Source organism: Tursiops truncatus, chromosome 2 (genome assembly GCF_011762595.2).
Source record: "Tursiops truncatus isolate mTurTru1 chromosome 2, mTurTru1.mat.Y, whole genome shotgun sequence".
NCBI classification, from domain to species: domain Eukaryota; kingdom Metazoa; phylum Chordata; class Mammalia; order Artiodactyla; family Delphinidae; genus Tursiops; species Tursiops truncatus.
In genome coordinates this window covers 36,316,195-36,336,443 of record NC_047035.1, presented here as the reverse complement: position 1 = coordinate 36,336,443, position 20,249 = coordinate 36,316,195, and the positions used below count along the sequence as shown (strand labels likewise).

General features: G+C 36.2%; 1 protein-coding gene and 1 pseudogene across 8 annotated transcripts in view; one reads left to right on the top strand and one right to left on the bottom strand.

Moving 5' to 3' along the window:
- Positions 1-20,249, top strand: part of FUT8 (fucosyltransferase 8) — a 318,277-nt gene that overhangs the window by 36,487 nt on the left and 261,541 nt on the right. For 2 of the 8 annotated variants that reach the window (XM_033851047.2, XM_033851046.2), the window contains exon 2: positions 18,982-19,079. The exons of 5 other annotated variants lie outside the window; for them this stretch is intronic. The gene's annotated coding sequence lies outside the window, so the exon portion shown is untranslated. Of the gene's footprint in view, positions 1-5,751; positions 5,771-18,981; positions 19,080-20,249 lie in introns of those variants that run through there. One more of the 8 variants, XM_073800356.1, reaches the window with a different exon arrangement.
- LOC101323229 (UDP-GalNAc:beta-1,3-N-acetylgalactosaminyltransferase 1-like) lies at positions 8,231-9,239 on the bottom strand (annotated as a pseudogene).

Genomic DNA, 20,249 nt, shown 5'->3' with positions numbered 1-20,249 from the left:
GTCTGGCTTAATAGAAGATGTCTGGATTTTTATATTTGCTTCTGCATTTATTATATTATGATATATTGTTTTGGCTGAAGTATATGAAGAAAATATGGCCTCATATCTAGTTGGAAAGGGAGAAGTAATTTTGGATTTTTAGATGATTGTGATCTTTTTTTGATTCTCTATCAAAACTTGACAAATGGTAGTTTTCTAAACTGTGAAATCTGAAACTATATCAGTGAACCTTTTTACTTTATTACATTAAAATCCATGGCTATGCTGTGTACTTTGAATGGATCTGTAACCCGTATATGGTTTTATAACATTAAACTTGGTTCATCTGGAAAATACGGGTTCATTGAGTTATGCAAATCTTCCAAATGTTGACATGTTTCATTATATAACATCAAAATATCACTTGTTGATAGCATCACCGATCTCAAGGGAAGATGTTAAACCCATGGTGATGAATACATGTTTCCCCAACTTGTAATTTTCACTTGAAAGTTTAAATGTTATCATTAGCAACTGTCACTTAAGAGGTAGGCTTACTTTGTTCATTTTCAAGAAAATGTCTACCAAATACGCAGGTCTAACAACCATAATTCTTTCAGGTAAAAACAGTGTTCCATGGAAATTGGCTCTTTCAGCTTGCTACTCAATCTCACAGGTGGCTTTCCTCAAGACAGTTGTCCTTCGGTATACACAGAAATGCTTTATTGCATACCTCCATTTCAATACACAGACTTAAGATCTGTTCTGAAGGTTTGAGATTTTAAAAAATAAAGATAATTTTTTACTCTTTTTTAAAAAAATTTATTTTTAATTTATTTTTGCCTGTGTTGGGTCTTCGTTGCTGCACGCGGGCTTTCTCTAGCTGCTGTGAGCGGGGGCTACTCTTTGTTGTGGTGCGTGGACTTTTCATCGCGGCGGCTTCTGTTGTTGTGGAGCACGGGCTCTAGGCTCGCGGGCTCTAGAGCACAGGCTCGGTAGTTGTGGCACATGGGCTTAGTTGCTCCGCAGTATGTGGGATCTTCCTGGACCAGGGCCAGAACCCATGTCCCATGCATTGGCAGGCGGATTTTCAACCACTGCGCCACCAGGGATTCCCAAATTTTTTACTCTTTATCAAGAATATTCTTATAAAACTAGCTTCCCTCCACCTTTCCCCCAACTCCCCACCAGTTGTGTGTCAGTGAAGCATACACTGACTACTAATATAGTTTGATGGCAGGGCCTTGATTCATTCTAAGGCACCATCATTTTTATCCATCTTTGTTTTTGCACTGTGCATGCAAATGGTAACTCTGTGATAAAGGCAGTTACAATCTCAGTGTTATTATGAAAATAGTTTTGTCCTTGTGGATCCCTTGTGGATCCCAATTGATTCGTGCATCATACTTTATATGCAGTAGGCCAATTTGTGGATATATCTTTTAGTTATTAGAGGATAGTTATTTACTGATTTTTTTTTTACGTGAATTTTCCTGTTCAATTTTCTGTTTTGAGATAAATTTCAAAGCTTTGAATTACTGTACATTTTTAAGGAATCCAGGTGATAGAAGGTTCTTGAGAGGAACCAGTCTTGAATACTGATTATTTAACAATTCCAAAGATTCAGAACAGTGAAAAGGCAATAATTTTGTCTTGGTTTTGAATGGTTCTCTGGACCAAGGTTTAGAGAAAAGCAAGGAAAAGTTTTTATCAGTGGAAGCTGGTACAAGAGCTTGGGTGCACTGGTACAAGAGCTTGGGTGCACTGACTCTTCTGTGTTATTTCCAATCTGTTCTTGTTCTAGATACTCTTTTACTATTCTAGAATTTCCATTTGGTTCTTCTTTATGGTTTACATTTCCTTGTGGGCATATTTTCCTTTATTGCTGAGCATAATTATAATAGCTCTTTTAAAATCCTTGTTTTAAAGGATTTAAATCACCAACATCTGATTCCACAAGCTTGTTATTTGTTGTTTTGTTGTTGTTTCTTTGTTTGGTCTCGTTTTCTTGGCCTTTATTTCAAATGATTTTGGATTATAATCTTTAAGTTTGATTGTTATGGATTCTGTTATAGTCTTCCATAAAAGGGCTGATATCTTTGTTTTAGCAGGCAGTTAATTTTGTTGTACTCATACTTCAAACTCTGTGTCTTAGGAGACAGTTCAACTGTCGGGTTTTTGTTTTTGTTTTTTTTTTTTTAATCATTAGCTGGTGTGTATCCTCCATATATGCAGTTAATTGGTCAGCTGGTTGGTCTGCCAAAGATTTGGGCAGAGGTAAACATAGGTTTTACGACTTCCCCTGTCTGATCCTCTTCTTTCTGGAATTTCTCCCTCACTTTCTGGTGTTGGTGGTTGCTTTGAAAGCTTCCTCTGGCACTCCAGAAAAAAACTGCACATAAAAACTGTGGTTCTCTGTTGGAATTTTAGTTTGTGCAGCCACTGATTGTGGCCTGCCCTCCAGCTATACACAGTATATTTAGAAACTTACTCCTGCCATTTTTTTGTTCCAAGTATATATGCCCTCCAGAATCCGTCTGCTTTTGTTTATTTTCCTGTGCCTTCAGAGGTTGGTGGTGTTTTTTGTCAAGTTTTATAATTGTCTAGAGGAGGATTGGTCTGGATAAGCTGCTTCTACCATACTGGAGATGGAACTTACCCACTCTCCCATTTTTAAAAGAATGCATAGTCTCATTGATTTTAATTTATTTAATATTTTACAGTCATTTAAGGTAGCTTCTTTTTTGATGTTCAGATTTGGCCACTGGGAGCCCCTTCAAGCTTACTTTTGTGGGGTTTTTTTGTGTGTGTGTGTATGGGTGTGTGTTCTCTGTGTCTTTCTGATGGGCCTTTATTCGTCTTTGAATTCTTTCTGTCAAGCATACAATGATGTCCCAGGCTCACTTTATATATTCCCTGCTTCAGATATGAGAATAAGATTTAGATACTATTATCTGGGTTCTACGTTCATTTTTCAGGGGCATCATTTATTCTAAGACTTCTTAGAAATGTAAAATTACATGTGGCTACTAGAAAACTTAAATTACACGTGGCTACTAGAAAACTTAAATTACACATTATTTTTCAATTTTAAAATTTATTTTTATTGATTTATTTTTTGTTAATTTTTATTGGAGTATAGTTGCTTAACAGTGTTGTGTTAGTTTCTGCTGTACAGAAAATTGAATCTGTTATACATATATATATATATCCACTCTCTTAGATTCCCTTTCCATTAAAAAAAAAAATAATGACAATATCAGATGTTTACCAGAATGCAGAGAAACTGGATCACTTATACATTGCTGGTGGGATTGAAAATGATATTGCCATTCTGGAAAACAGTTTGGCAGCTTTGTAAAATAATAATAATAATTAATAAAACATGCAGTTAATTACATGACCCAACAGTTGCACTCCTGGGCATTTATCTCAGAGAAATAAAGATTTAAGTCCACACAAAAACTTGTAAAACAAAACAAAACAAAAAGAAAGCTTAAATTACACATTAAAAAATTAAAAATAAAGTTTCAGTTAATTATAGATCCAAATATTATCACATGTATTAAAATACTACCATGTCAGTGCTTGAGTATTATCATTGATATGTAATCAACATAACAACTATTAATGAGATACTTAAATTCTTTTGTTTGTACCAAGTCTTCAAAATCTTGTGTGTGTTTTACACTTAACAGCATATCTGCATTTGGACTGGCCACAATTCAAGTATGCAGTAGTGCTCAGTAGCCACATATTTTCTTACAGTTTGTGTTTTGCCTTTACTTATAGTTTTTGGCAGTTTTGGCCATCTATATTTCAAAAATCAGTTTTTATTGTTGAATGTATCAATTAAAAATTGTATCTTTTGCCTTTGGATTTTCAGTCACTGCTAGACTTCTCTCATTACAGGATATAGTTGGAATCATTTGTGTTTTCTTCTAGGATATTCATAGTTTTAATTTTTGTGTTTTACTTCCTGATCCATTTGGGATTTTATGTATTCTGCAGTTTTTGTTTTTCATTTCATTCAAAAGTTATTTAATAGAATATTTTTTAACTTGCAGGAGGAAGGGCTTTTTGTTGTTGTTCATGTGCAGTTGTATTGTGATCAGAGAACATAGTTTGTGTTACTTCTACTCTGTTAAACTTATTGAGATTTTCTTTATGACCTTTCATATGATCAGTTTTTGTGAATAGTCCACGTCCACTTAAATAGAGATTGTTTTCTCTATCAGAGTACAAAGTTAAGTATAGTAAGTTCAATATAATATAATCTACCTTATTGATTACATAGCTTATGTCTTCTGTAGCTTTACTTACTATTATTTTGTTTCTGTTAATTTCTTCATCTATCTAATGTAGATTTTTGTTTTACAAAGTTTATGACTGCTCTTTGGTGCATAGATATTCGTAACTGATTTATCTTCCTCATTGTCAATTTGTACTTTAGCATTAAAAAAAAAAAATCCTACTTTGTCATGTTAGGTGCTTTTTTGGGCCTAAATTCTACCTTGTCAGTTAATAAGATCATAACCTCTGCTTTCTTTTTTGTTGTATTTGCCTGTTATACCTGTTCTCATATCTTTTTCCTTTTGATGTTTCTTAATTACTTTGTTTTAGGTGCTCCTTGTATATAGTGTACAGTTGGGTTTTGGGTCATGAGCTGATCAAAAATCTTTTTCCTTTTAGTAGAGCAGTTAAGCTCTTTGCATTTACTATTGACACTGATATCTTGAGCTTAGCTGTGACAATTATTTATTATATTTGCTGTTTGTATTCTGTTTGCTATGTGTCTTTTACTATGTTTTATGTTTCCATTGCTCTTTTGAAGAATTTTGTTTTGAAAAACTTTTTTGATATTGAGTATGTTTATCCTACTAAAGCATGGGATTTCATTAATAGTAATATATTAATATTGTTTCCTTAATTGCGGCAAATGTACCAGAGTAATGCAAGATGTTAACAATAGGGGAATCTGGGTATATGGTATGTGGAAACACTGTATTATCATTGCAACTTTTCTGTAATGTAAAACTATGCTAAAATTAAAAAAAAACTTTTAATGTAGTGGTGCTGAACGTGTCCTGGGTTGGTTTTGTAAAGTGAATTTTATGTGAGTTTATTGCTGAACTTGGTGAATATAAGCTGTTTTTGTCAGTTTCCAGTAACTCTGGGAGGTATAATCATATATTTATGGTAAAGAGTTGTAGGAAAATATCTTTGTTTTATAATAATGAAACAAAAAGAAGTTTTTGTACTGGAGAGAAATTTTTTTTAGCAAAAGATTAAAGAAAAATTTGCTTCTAGAACTGGTTACTCAAATCATATCTTGTGTAGATGAATTATTTAGAATGTTGTTGGGGAAGAGGGCATGTTTAGTAGTTAACAGTTGAGTTCTGAATTGAAATATAAGCTGAAGAATTTTAACGGCACCTAGAAGGTGTAGTTCAGGCTTTCAGTCCCAGAATTTTAGACCTGGAAGAGACCTTTACAATTTATTCCAATTCTTTCATTAATAGAAGAATAACTAGAAGTCTAGGAAAGTGATATGTTATATCCAAAATCATGTAGTAAATTAATATGAAGAGCTGGGACTAGAACCTAAGCCTCTTCATTTCTGTTTCAGGATTCTTTCTTCAGTGCCAGAATGTGTTCTTAAAAGCCACGATTATCCAGATACTGGGATCTTCATATCCTACTTAGAGTGCAGCTGTGGCAATGTTACATGTTTATACTGGCATTTAAAAAATGGCACCGAAACACAAGTCATTTACTCAATATCCCAGAGGTAACGTTAGGTCATAAGACTGGCTTATTGATTTTTACCTCTATATCTAATCCAGTAAGGGAAGGGCTAGCTAGAAGATTATAGTAAGTAGGCCAATTGTTATGAACTATATAGTTGGGGAGCTAGAACAGGACCTGGCACTGGAAACCATAAAATGCCAGAAGATTTTTGGGCTGTAGTGATGTGGATGATGTCAGAGTGATGAGAGCTTCTACCATGACTAAGTGGACTCTAGAACCTATAGAATGGAGGACAGAGTAAAGGAGGTTGTGGAGCCACCATCAGACTTGCTCGTCGAATGCCATTTGTTCTGTTCTCATTCCCTAGAACATTCCACTACTTGCCAGGTAGGATTTAGAATAATCATCGATAATGAAATTAAATTCATCTGATATCTGCAAAACACTTTTATTTTGTGAAGTACTCTCACAAATATACTCTGTGATCCTTGCAGTATCCTTGTGAGATGGGTAGAAGGGATATTGGTGAGCAGAAAATGTTAAATACTAATGTGTGTCAAAGCAGTGTGCTAGAAACCACTAAAAGATATAAAGATGAATAGACATAGTCTTGGCTCTCATGGTGTGCACAGTCTTGTGGGGGACGGGGTGGGGAAAATAGCCAAGTATAATGTAAATCAAGTTGAAAAAGATTTAGAAAGTTAAGTTATTTCTCATGGGAATTTAAAAGGAGTGATGGTGTTATAAATGATGGAAATTGTAATACTTTGCCTTCTGATTTCAGACTAACTGAAAGGCTTATAACTATAAAAGGATATTGACTGTAATAGATACAGATATAATTTTCTTTTCTAATTTTTCAGAAATCTTATTTTTATTTTAGGTGATTCTACAAAGCTTATCTGAACAAATTTATGGACTAAGGATGACAGAAGTCACTTAAATTTCTGTTTCAATGATTTTTGGCATATAGGGCTGGCTGGAGGAAGAGGAAGAAAAAAAGGGAATTGACATTATAATGTCAAACAGGACTTACAAATTTACCTAGGCCAAAATATGAATAAAAATTTAACTGGGCCCTATTAACTGTTAAGAAGATCGATAGAGTAAAGTTGATGCACTACTAGTTTATGTTGTCAAGGTAGACAACTTCAGAATAGGAGAGGGAGTAGTGAGGACTTCTAGTTCCTAACTTGGTTTTTTATTTTGCTTCAAAGTAATGTTACGTTTCAGGATCATTATAGTAAACATTTGCTTACCAATAAATATGAGTTTAACAGTTTTAGAATAATGAATTCATTTTTATTGAAAAAGTGGACAAAACAGGCTTTTCAGTTTTTTGTTTATTTTTCAAATTCATATTGGTTATCAGGTTTTTTTTCTCTTTTCCTTTTTATTCTCAAACTGATTGTTAATGAGAAAAAACATGGAGCGATTAACAACGACACTTGAATATTTAGTCTTCTCTTTCCAACTCAAGCACTGAAATATGACACTCCTTTCATAATATTGTTTCTGGCCATCACATTCTCTCTTTTCTTTTTGGCTTCAGAGTCCTTTCCAAAAGGAAATATGCTGCCTGGCATTCTATATTATTCCTAATTTCCAGGTGGAAAAATGAGACCAATGAAGTGACACCTAAATACAATGGGGATTATAGTTTTAAAAATAAGACAATAAGTCAGATCTTCTTGCTTTCATTCTTCTCTATTTTACCACGACAAAATACTTACCAAAGTCCAAGAGATTACTGATATGCGATAATGACCAATGACTTCACATTAATGGAGCTATTCATAATAAACTCATCAGAGAAGTAATTGGAAAAAATGTAAATATAAAGAGTGATTTTCACTATTCTATTTATATAGTATTGAAACAACCGTAACATTCAAACACCCAGGAAGTGTAAAACTCTAAGTAATATTAAATAATAATTGATATTAACTCTGAAATATTGCAACATCTTGAAGTATCTTGTGAATGACCAAAAACAGATGAAATTTTGTTTGGTATAGCTTCAGTTGTTTTCCACAGAACTATATATTAAAAAAACTGGTAATCCATGTAAGATATACACAAAACCCTGAACTGACTAGATTGTTCAATGAAAAATACTCCACACTGCTTTGTTGTTATGGACAAATGAGCTTATAATTCAATGAAACCCTTTTAAGAAGTTCTAGTCTATGGAATGACATCTTCAAATTGTTTGATCCTATTAGTTTTATTAACAGAAACCTCCCATTCCTTCATAAGATGCTTATTAATTCCTCTGAATATCATCTTTAAAAGGGCTGACTTGACTGTTGTCAAAATAAATCACAGGTCAAGTGCAACCCTCCAGTCTCCAGTCTATGGGCTCTTCCATGAGTTTCAGTTCCGTGTAAGCCACACAGTGACCTTCCCACGAGTTTTCCATTGGAGATTTCACAGTCCTAACTTTAACATTTTCCAGAAAGTATCCCTCCCTTCTCTAGGCTTTGGGTAGAATGTCAAATTAATAATGGCATGTGGTGTTCCTTAGCATAACCTGCCAAAATGTGATAATTTCCTTAAAAGAAAAGCCATGGGCTGCAGTCACACATCTGAGATGACAGACGTCCAGATGAATCCTATATAAAAAGAAAAGGTTGGTGTCTTCTGGAATATGAATGTACACCTTTAATAAATTCAAACAGATCCCAACATAAACATCTTCAAACTTGACGGGTTTTACGTGACTCATCATTGCATAGATTCTTGGCACCAAATCTCTGGACATGATACTTATTAACCCAACCCACTGCAATAGGGAGGAAACACCTTGAAGGGATACTCCTGGTATGAAATATGGGTTTTTTGGGTAAAATCCTCTATAGGAATAATTATCAATTAGAGGATAACCTGTGAAAAACTTCTCTGAGTGGTTTAAATTTAAAAGATACTTCACTAAATTGCCAGTATTGATGAAGACATCAGTGTCTGTCTTCATGATGTACCTGGCGTTGGGGCAAAACTCAGTTACCCACCCAAATGCCATAATCGTTTTCAAGGTCAGGTTATTGTACGTGTCTATAAAAAATCGTGTCATATTATGTCACCATAAAGGAGGTGTTCATCCTCTAAGGATAATGCTAACAATTTGTCTTCCCTTTCAGCCTGTTGGCCTAGTAAGAAAAATGTAAGACCCTCATATCCCCACCAAGACTTCTTTTCACCCCAAGTAACTCTAATGGCCTGTCTGGCTTTCACATCTGAGGGTTGTGAGGTCACCAGGATAACAAGAAATGGGTTTTGATGAGAGCAGTTCTAATGCTCTTGAACTGTGAAGTGGAAGTCTTTTTGTAAATGGGCTCATACTCGTAGAAGTACATCCAGTTCACGCGTTCTGTCACATTGTAGTGGGGGCAGACTGACGTACCACATCACCAGGAAACTCAGGAATGACAGCAGCAGGAGGCTCCATTTGGGGGATCGCAGTGACATCCTACTCGGAAGGGTGGGGTGCTCAGGAGGGCCGGGGCCATCCATTCACAGCCCCTCAGGAGCACGCGAGCCTCAGGTTCCAGCTGCTAAACACTGTACAACCTTTTGGGGGCTCCATTTAATCTCAGCCATCCATGACCTTCTTCTTGATTTATTCCTTCTGAGTGAAAGACCTTCAGTTTCACCAACTGAACATTCAGTAGTAAGTAGTAGTCAAAAATAATGCTTGAAATTTCTACTGAAAAACAGAGACTCTCAGATTGGTTTAAAATTCTGCCATATACTGCTTATAAGACACATGCCTGTAGAATTTCTTATGAGACTAAAGCACTAGCTGAAGTTTTCTGTTTTCGTATTCCATGCTTTAATTAAAAGATTTGCCGTGAACTACTCTAAGTGGCCTGGAGAAAGCTAAAACCCAAAGCTGTTCCCAGTTGAAGACTGCAAACTCAAATCTTCCTTACCTCTGGTGGGGCAGCTGATTGTCACAGAGGCCCTGGCCCCTGGGCCCATATTTTCTTAATATCACCTACTTCAGTGATGTCTATTTGCCCATTTACAAAGTATGCTAAAAGGAGCAACTTCCCTTGTTATAACAGATTCATTAGCGTATTAATTAATGCTGCAGGGAAAGGAGAGGGAAAGAGTGGTACAACATAGTCAGTATTTTCTTCTCCTTTGGGGCTTATTTCTACCTCTGTGTGTTTTCTCTCTTAATGTTGATCTATAGCTAAAAGACGTCGAGGTCCTATCTTACTGCTTTTCAAATCTAAGCCATACTATAAGCCATACTATAGAGAGGTTGACAAATTTCTAGTAGTAAAATTATTCCTAGCAAACAGCCTCCTGTAGGCTGTCCCTACTCCTACCCTTACCCACTTCAGTCTGGTAGTCTCATCTATACAGCATTACCTCCTTGTTTGAAGTCCAGCCTAGAATGGTCTTGGGATCATCAGTGTTATAAGGCTCTGCATTGCCTGAGTTATACTTAGATTTTTAATTTACATGTGTTCACAGCTTCACTACCTATGGGTAAATAGCTTTTTATATAAACATGCAGAACCTCTCTTCTCTTTTTCTTAAAAGTGACCAGTTTCATCCCTGACATTTTCTTTTGTCATCTGTTAAACATGATTTTCCCACAAATTTACTTTTTTGTTCATTTCATATGTGATGATTTTTTTGTGTGTGTAGTTTCCTTTTTTAGAACAGGACAGTTGTGTTTCTTTGACGATAAGAATCAACGGGCCATGTGCTGTTTTTTCTTTTCCTACTCAGAGTATGTTCAGTTTAGCTCACAGTCTGTTTCCTTCCTATATGGATAAAAATGACTGACTCTGTTCAACAGCAGAGATTGAAAATAAAACCTGTAATTCCTAACCTTTTTTTTTTTTTTTACAGTTCTTTCTTTAAACATCTTCTAAAGGATTTTTCTTTCTTTATATTTTCCTTTACCTGTCATGGGGAGAGTAAGATGTTCATTTGGTTCTACTGTATTTCTCCTGAAGACTTATTTGTTTTGCTTCTCTTCCTTTAGTATCTTCACCTTTGATTAGTCTACAGCAGATCTTGTAACATTTGACCTGAATTCCAATGCCACTGATAAGCACATATAGCATTTCCTCTTCTTCTTCTTATTTTTTTTGCGGTACGCGGGCCTCTCACTGTTGTGGCCTCTTCCGTTGCGGAGCACAGGCTCCGGATGCGCAGGCTCAGCGGCCATGGCTCACGGGCCCAGCTGCTCTGCGGCATGTGGGATCTTCCCAGACTGGGGCATGAACCCGTGTCCCCTGCATCGGCAGGCGGACTCTCAACCACTGTGTCACCAGGGAAGCCCCAGCATTTCCTCTTAAATGAATAATTTTCTCCATACATTTGATTTGAGCATATGTGAAATCATATGCTGTATCCTTGGTTATATATTCCCATGTACACTTCTTTCAGAGAAATCTTTCCCGAAATTAGTTTTTCCTTGTGTTGACTCTTTATTTCTGATTACTGAATGCCATTTATTCTTTACACTCAGCTGGTATTGCCTATTTCACTTTCATGGTTACTGTTCTTTTCTACCACATAGTATGCATTTATTATATGGTTCAGGATAACTTATTAACATGTGAGTGTTGTTAACCGAATACATCTAATTTTTGGAAAATTTTAGCTTTCAGTGCTATTACAAAGTTGGTTTAACTCATAGTCTCCCTTTAAAATATTTAAGACAGTGCTTCCAGCCAAGTTGGACTAACGGATTGGTATCCTTTTACTTGAAACAGCTAACTAGACAAAAAACATGAAACAACAGTTCTTAAGGCATTTGCCATCAGGCAACAAAAGACATCCATCCCTGAGAGACAGGAAACAGATTAGATGAGACCTATGCTTGCTCTGCCTGGAGAGTGTTTCTAGGTATGGGCTAGGGCAGTAGAACCCCAGAGGAGCCTAGAGATCTCCCTGAAATGAGGAGATGGTGCTGGGAGCCTAAGGAGCCAAGGCAGCTAGAGTTCAGAGAGCAGAGTACCAGAGAGGAGAGAGCTGCAAGAGAATTTTGCACATCTGCAGAAGTCCCTTCCAAGAATTCAGTTGAGTACTGATCAGTACAGACCTGTGAGGAAACTGCTTGAGGTCAAGGAAGAACCACCCAAAAGGAATTGAGGGAACAATAAAGAGCTCACACAATGTCAGGAATAGAGCCTGAATCCATCAGACAGAGTGGAAAATATAATTCACTGAGTGTCAGGTAGAGCATCTCTAACATTCTAGTTTTCATTTCTAGATGTTCAATTTGGGTCCTTTTTCTATGTTTTAACTTAAATTACACTCAGTCTTTTCTCTAGCTTCTAGAGCATATGGAACACATTTATAATAACTTTAAATCCTAGTTTCCTAGTTCTACTGTCATTTCTGGGTTGGTTTTGATTGATAGTTCTCCTCATTTGGCTCTACTTTCTTGACTCCCCGCCCCTCCCCTCCGCCAAAACCTGCTTGGCACATTAGTTAATGCTTGTCAGGCATGGAAAAGAAGACATTGTAAATTTTACCTTGTTGGGTACTGGATATTTTTGTATTCCTGTAAATATTCTTGAAGTTTTTTCTGGAATGTATTTAAGTTACTTGGGAAGTATTTAGTCCTTTAAGGTATTCCTTACTGGGACCATTTAATGTAATTTTGCTGTATTCCTGAGGCAGAACCTTTATGAATACTTTACCTGATGCCCTGTGAATTATGAGGTTTTCCATTTAGCTAACCATCTGGTTACAGACGTTAAGTTGAAGATCAGGTTGTTCCTTCAGGGTTCGTTTTTAAGCTCTGCTGGTATCGTTATAGATTAATCTTTATTTTGGGACTAATTTAGCCCTGCTGAGGTCTCTACTTATTGTCCAGAGTACAATACAAGGTCTCTCTCCTCTGGTTAGTTGCAACTCAAATGTCCCTAGCTCTGTATGAACCTTGAATTGTTCATTTTTTAAGCTCCTCAGCAGATTTTTTTTTCCTCTTGCATTATGGAATTTCCCCCAAATATGTGCAAATTAGTATTAAGTCAAAGACTCAAGAGAAGATGTGTGGAGCTTTTTTCTGCATTACTCCCTCCTCTCTGGTACATTATTCCAGTAATTCCTGCCACCTATACTTTCTGAACTCTGATCTTTGTCTTTTCACGTTAGTGACACTGCTGTGCTTTGCTTTGAATCTCCCTGCCTGCGGTAGTGTCTATAACTTGTCTCATAGCAGAAAGTCAAGGTGCATGTAGGCTTATCTAGCTTGTTTCCTTCTCTCAGAGAATGCAGATCTACACTAATTGTTTTCCATTGTCTGGAGACTGTTGCGTCCTATATTTTGTCTAGTTTTGCAGTTTTTTACTGTTTGAAGAGAAATCCGGTACCAGTTACTCCATAATGGCTAGAAGCATAAATCCCATAATACTGGATTATTGTGGGAGGTTGGTAAAGACTTTTGGGTGAAATTTTAGGAAGGAATCGCAATGAGCCTTAACAGATTTTATAGTTAATGGCTATTTAGGAATTGTCTGTTTATGGCCCCTGGGAGTAGTTGACTTGGCAGTCGTTTGTCCTTTTCAATGAGAGCTATCAGGTAATGTAAATAATAAGGCAATATACAAATGTGCTTATTTTTGGTTTGCAATTATTTATTAAATGTTTTTATAGGCTGTTCTGTCTCAGAATAACAATTTTTTTAATAGACCTTTATTGGAGTTTGTTTCACAATACTGTGTTAGTTTCTATTGGACAACAAAGTGAATCAGCCATATGCATACATATATCCCCATATTCCCTCCCTCTTGAGCCTCCCCCATCCCACCTCTCTAGGTCATCGCAAAGGACCAAGCTGATCTCCCTGTGCTATGCTGCTGCTTCCCACTAACTAACTTTTACATTCGGTAGTGTATATATGTCGATGCTACTCTCACTTCACCCCAGCTTCCCCTTCCCCCCATGTCCTCAAGTCCATTCTCTATGTCTACATCTTTATTCCTGCCCTGCCACTAGGTTCATCAGTACCATTTTTTTTTTTTTTAAGATTCCATATATATGTGTTAGCATATGGTATTTGTTTTTCTCTTTCTGACTTACTTCACTCTGTATGACAGACTCTAGGTCCATCCACCTCACTACAGATAACTCAATTTTGTTTCTTTTTATGGCTGAGTAATATTCCATTGTATATATGTGCCACATCTTTATCCATTCATCTGTCAGTGGACACTCAGGTTGCTTCCATGTCCTGGCTATTGTAAATAGGGCTACAGTGAACATTGTGGTACATGTCTCTTTTTGAATTATGGTTTTCTCAGGGTATATGCCCAGTAATGGGTTTGCTGGGTTATATGGTAGTTCTATTTTTAGTTTTTTAAGGAACCTCCCTGCTGTTCTCCATAGTGGTTGTATCAATTTACATTCCCACCAACAGTGCAGGAAGGTTCCCTTTTCACCACACCCTTTCCAGCATTTATTGTTTCTAGATATTTTGATAATGGCCATTCTGACAGGTGTGAGGTGATACCTCATTGTAGTTTTGATTTACATTTCTGTAATAATTTGTGATGTTGGGCATCTTTTCATGTTCCTCTTGGCCATCTGTATGTCTTCTTTGGTGAAATGTCTATTTAGGTTTTCCACCCATTTTTTAAATTGAATTGCTTGTTTTTTTTGATATTGAGCTCCATGAGCTGTTTGTATATTTTGGAGATTAATCCTTTGTCCATTGCTTCCTTTGCAAACATTTTCTCCCATTCTGAGGGTTGTCTTTTTGTCTTGTTTATGATATCCTTTGCTGTGCAAAAGCTTTTAAGTTTCATTAGGTCCCATTTGTTTAATTTTGTTTTTATTTCCATTACTCTAGGAGGTGGGTCAAAAAAGATCTTGCTGTGGTTTAGGTCAAAGAGTGTTTTTTTTATGTTTTCCTCTAAGTTTTATAGTGTCTGGTCTTACATTTAGGTCTTTAATCCATTTTGAGTTTATTTTTGTGTATGATGTTAGGGAGTGTTCTAATTTCATTCTTTTACATGTAGCTGTCTAGTTTTCCCAGCACCACTTACTGAAGAGACAGTTTTTTCTCTATTGTATGTTCTTGCCTCCTTTGTCGTAAATTAGGTGACCATATGTGCGTGGGTTTATCTCTGGACTTTCTATCCTGTACCATTGATCTATATTTCTGTTTTTGTGCCATACTCTCTTGATGACTGTAGCTTTGTAGTATAGTCTGAAGTCAGGGAATCTGATTCCTCCAGCTCCGTTTTTCTTTCTCAAGAATGCTTTGACTATTGGGGTCTTTTGTGTTTCCATATGAATTGTAAAATTTTTTGTTCTAGTTTTGTGAGGAATGCCATTAGTAGTTTGATAGGGATTGCATTGAACCTGTAGATTGCTTTGGGTAGTATCATTTTCACAATATTGATTCTTCCAATCCAAGAACATGGTATATTTCTCCATCTGTTTATGTCATCTTTGATTTCTTTCATCAGTGTTTTATTCTGAGTACAAGTCTTTCGCCTCCTTAGGTAGGTTTATTCCTAGGTATTTTATTCTTTTTGTTGTGATGGTAAATGGGATTGTTTCCTTAATTTCTCTTTCTTGATTTTTCATTGTTAGTGTATAGGAATGCCAGAGATTTCTGTGCAGTAATTTTGTATCCTGCAGCTTACCAAATTCATTGATTAGTTCTAGTAGTTTTCTGGTGGCATCTTTAGGATAGTCTATGTACAGTATCATGTTATCTGCGCACAGTGACAGTTTTACTTCTTCTTTTCCAATTTGTATTCCTTTTTCTTCTGATTGCCATGGCTAAGACTTCCAAAATTATGTTGAGTAAGAGTGGCGAGAGTGGACATCCTTGTCTTGTTCCTGATCTTAGAGGAAATGCTTTCAGTTTTTCCCCATTGAGAGCAATGTTGGCTGTGAGTTTGTCATATATGGCCTGTATTATATTGAGATAGGTTCCCTCTATGCCCATTTTCTAGAGAGTTTGTATCATAAATGGGTGTTGAATTTTGTCAAAAGCTTTTTCTACATCGATTGAGATGATCATATTGTTTTTATTCCTTAATTTGTTAATGTGGTATTTCACATTGTGATTTGCATATATTGAAGAACGCTTGCATTCCTGAGATAAAACACACTTGATCATGGTGTATGATCCTTTTAATATGTTGTTGGATTGTATTTGCTAGTATTTTGTTGAGGATTTTTGCATCAGTGATATTGGTCTATAATTTTTTTGTGATATCTTTTTCTGGTTTTGGTATCAGGGTGATGGTGGCTTTGTAGAACGAATTTTGGAGTGTTCCTCCCTCTGCACTTTTTTGGAAGAGTTTGATGAAGGATAGGTGTTAGCTCTTCTCTAAATGTTTGGTAGAATTTGCCTGTGAAGCCATTTGGTCCTGGACTTTTGTTTGTTGGAAGACTTCTAATTACAGTTTCAGTTTCTTCAATTACTTGTGATAGGTCTGTTTATATTTTCTAATTCTTCCTGGTTCAGTCTTGGAAAACTGTACCTTTCCAAGAATTTGTCCATTTCTTTGTGGTTGTCCATTTTATTGGCATATAGTTGTTTGTAGTAGTCTCTTATAATCCTTTGTATTTCTGCGGTGTCAGGTGTGATTTCTCCTTTTGCATTTCTAATTTTATTGATTTGTATCCTCTCGCTTATTTTCTTGATGAGTCTGGCTAAGGGTTTATCAGTTTTGTTTATCTTCTCAAAGAATTAGCTTTTAGTTTTATTGATCTTTGCTATTGTTTTCTTCGTTTCTATTTCATTTATTTCTGCTTTGATATTTATGATTTCTTTCCTTCTGCTGACTTTGGGTTTTCTTTGTGCTTCTTTCTCTACTTGCTTTAGGTGTAGGGTTAGATTGTTTATTTGAGGTTTTTCTTGTTTCTTGAGGTGAGATTGAATGCTCTAAACTTCCCTCTTAGAACTGCTTTTGCTGCATCAGATAGGTTTTGGATCATCGTGTTTTCATTGTCATTTGTCTCTACCTATTTTTTGATTTCCTCTCTAATTTCTTCAGTGATCTCTTGGTCATTTAGTAGCATATTGTTTAGCCTCCAAGTGTTTGTGTTTTTTATGTTCTTTTCCTGCAAATAATTTCCAGTCTCACACTTTGGTCAGAAAAGATGCTTGATATGATTTCAGTTTTCTTAACTTTATCAAGGCTTGATTTGTGACCGAAGATGTGGTCTATACTGGAGAATGTTCTGTGTGCCCTTGAGAAGAAAGTGTAATCTGCTGTTTTTGGATGCAATGTCCTATAAACATCAATTAAATCTATCTGGTCTGTTGTGTCATTTAAAGCTTGCGTTTCTTTATTAATTTTTTTTCTGGATGATCTGTCCATTGGTTTAAATGAAGTATTAAAAGTCCCCCACTATTATTGTGTTACTGTCGATTTCCTCTTTTATGGCTGTTAGCATTTGCCTTATGTATTGAGGTACTCCTATGTTGGGTGCATATATATTTATAATTGTTATATATTCCTCTTGGATTGATCCCTTGATCATTATGTAGTGTCCTTCCTTGTCTCTTGTAACATTATTTTAAAGTCTATTTTATCTGGTATGAGTATTGCTACTCCAGTTTTCTTTTGCTTTCCATTTGCGTGGAATATCTTTTTCCATCCCTTCACTTTCACTCTGTATGTGTCCCTACGTCTGAAGTGGGTCTCTTGTAGACAGCATATATACAGGTCTTGTTTTTGTATCCATTCAGCCAGTCTGTGTCTTTTGGTTGGCCCATTTAATCCATTCACATTTAAGGTAGTTATCCATATGTATGTTCCTATTACGATTTCTCAGTTGTTTTGGGTCTATTTTTATAGGTCCTTTTCTTCTCTTGTGTTTCCCACTTAGAGAAGTTCCTTTAGCATTTGTTATAGAGCTGGTTTGGTGGTGCTGAATTCTCTTAGCTTTTGCTTTTCTGAAATACTTTTGATTTCTCAGTGGAATCTGAATGACATCCTTGCTGGGTAGAGTAATCTTGGTTGTAGGTTTTTCTCTTCATCACTTTAAGTATATTCTCCCACTCCCTCCTAGCCTGCAGAGTTTCTGCTGAAAAATCAGCTCGTAACCTTATGGGGATTCCTCTGTATGTTGTTTTTTATTTTTTCTTTGCTGCTTTTAATATTTTTTCTTTGAATTTAATTTTTGTTAGTTTGATTAATATGTGTCTTGGTGTGTTTCTTCTAGGGTGTATCCTGTATGGGGCTCTCTGTGCTTCCTGGACTTGGGTGACTATTTCCTTTCCCATGTTAGGGAAGTTTTCCACTATAATCTCTTCAAATATTTTCTCAGACCCTTTCTTTTTCCCTTCTTATTCTAGGACCCCTATAATTCGAATGTTGGTGTGTTTAGAGTTGTCCCAGAGGTCTCCGAGGTTGTCTTCATTTCTTTTCATCCTTTTTTTTTTTATTCTGCTCCTCGGCAGTTATTTCTACCATTTTGTCTTCCAGCTCACTTATTTGTTGTTCTGCCTCAGTAATTCTGTTATTAATCCCTTCATTTCAGTTATTGTGTTGTTCATCTCTGTTTGTTTTTCTTTAGTTCTTCTAGATCTCTTTTAAACATTTCTTGTATTTTCTCAATCTGTGCCTCCATTCTGTTTCTGAGATTCTGGATCATCTTTACTATCATTACTCTGAATTATTATTCAGGTAGATTGCCTATTTCCTCTTCATTTATTTGGTCTTGTAGGTTTTTACCTTGCTCCTTCATCTGTGACATATTATTTTGCTGTCTCATTTTTTTTTCCTTTTTTTTATGAGTGGGATTGTGTTCCTATCTTATTGGTTGTTTGGCTTGAGGCTTGCAACACTGGAGTTTCTAGGCTGTTGGGTAGAGCTGGGTCTTGGTGTTGAGATGAGGACCTCTGGGAGACCTCATTCTGATGAATATTCCCTGGGGTCTGAGGTTCTCTGTTAGTCCAATGGTTTGGACTCTGAACTCCTACTGCAGGAGTTTCGGCCTGATCCCCATCTCGTGAACCAAGATCCTGCAAGCCGAGTGGGGTGGCAAAAAAAAAAAAGAGGGAGAACAATAACAATGTAAACAATAAAGTTAGACTAGGGAACTAACAGATATGTTAGAAAAAAAATTAAAATATAGATGAAACAACAATCGGAAGGTAAAACAGAACCACAGTAGTAAAAAAGAGGAGGAGAAATTAAAAAGTTGGAAAAGGCCTTGGCTGTGGAGGGTGGGGCCTAAGCAGGGGTGAGGTTTGGGCAGTGGGCGGTGCCAATGCTTGTTTGTTTGTTTGTTTATTTGTTCTAGGTTGCTGCTTTTGCTAAGAGAGCACCCATGACCCTGATGATGTTTCCATTCACAATAAAGGGCTCTATTGCCTTCATTGATTAGCTGATCAAATTCAGGTTAGTAGATTTTGTGGACAGTACTTCTCTCTTCCAATTATATGTTAATATTTTGAGAAATGGATAATTTTGTATTTAAAGCTACATATGTATATGCCAGTGAAGTAGAAGGGCCAGGTCAATCTAAACTCTATTGAATTATGTACCTGCTATACTACCTACTATGTACAATCTGTAGTGTATAAAATGGAAAAATATTTTATTTCCTGTTTTATAGTTTTTTACTGTTAAGTAAGGGCAAGATAAAACAAGTTGTGGCTGAATATGGTACACTGTACTTTTGGCATCGTTGTGTGGCATATTTGATGCTGAAATAAACAGCTCATCTTAAAATTGTTTGAAATTTTTAGTAGCTTTTAAAAGTTTCGTTCTTGGGCTTCCCTGGTGGCGCAGTGGTCGAGAGTCCACCTTCCGATGCAGGAGACATGGGTTCATGCCCTGGTCCGGGAAGATCCCACATGCCGTGGAGCGGCTAGGCCCGTGAGCCACGGCCGCTGAGCCTGTGTGTCCGGAGCCTGTGCTCTGCAACGGGAGAGGCCACGACAGTGAGAGGCCTGTGTACTGCAAAAAAAAAAAAAAAGTTTTGTTCTTGTTTGTGTTTCATTTATACACTCAAATTTTTATTTATTTGTTCTTTGTTCAGTCTGTGAGTTTTGACAAATATATATTCTTTCCCATAATCTTTGAAATTCACTCACGTTGCCTTTTTGTAGTCAACCTCTCTCTCCACCTCAATCCCTAGAAATCACAGATCTGTTTTTTGTCCTTGTTGTTTACTTTTTCCAGTATATCATTTAAATGAAATCATTTAGTGTGTAGCTTTTAAAATCTGGCTTCTTTCACTTAGCATAATGCATTTGGATTCACCCATGTTGTGTGTACCAGTAGTTCATTCTTTTTTATTGCTGAGCAGTGTTCCATTGTATGGATATACTGCTGTTAGTTTATCCATTCACCATCTGATGGACATTGGGGAGTTTCTGGTTTTTGGTGATTATTGCAGTCATACTATTTTTTCTTTTTTTTTTCCTTTGATAAAATGTATGTAAAATGTACCTTCTTAACCATTTTTAAATGTACAGTTCAGTGGTATTAAATAAATTCACGTTGTTGTACAGCCATCACCACCATCCATCCCCATAACTTTTCATCTTGTAAAACTGAAACTCT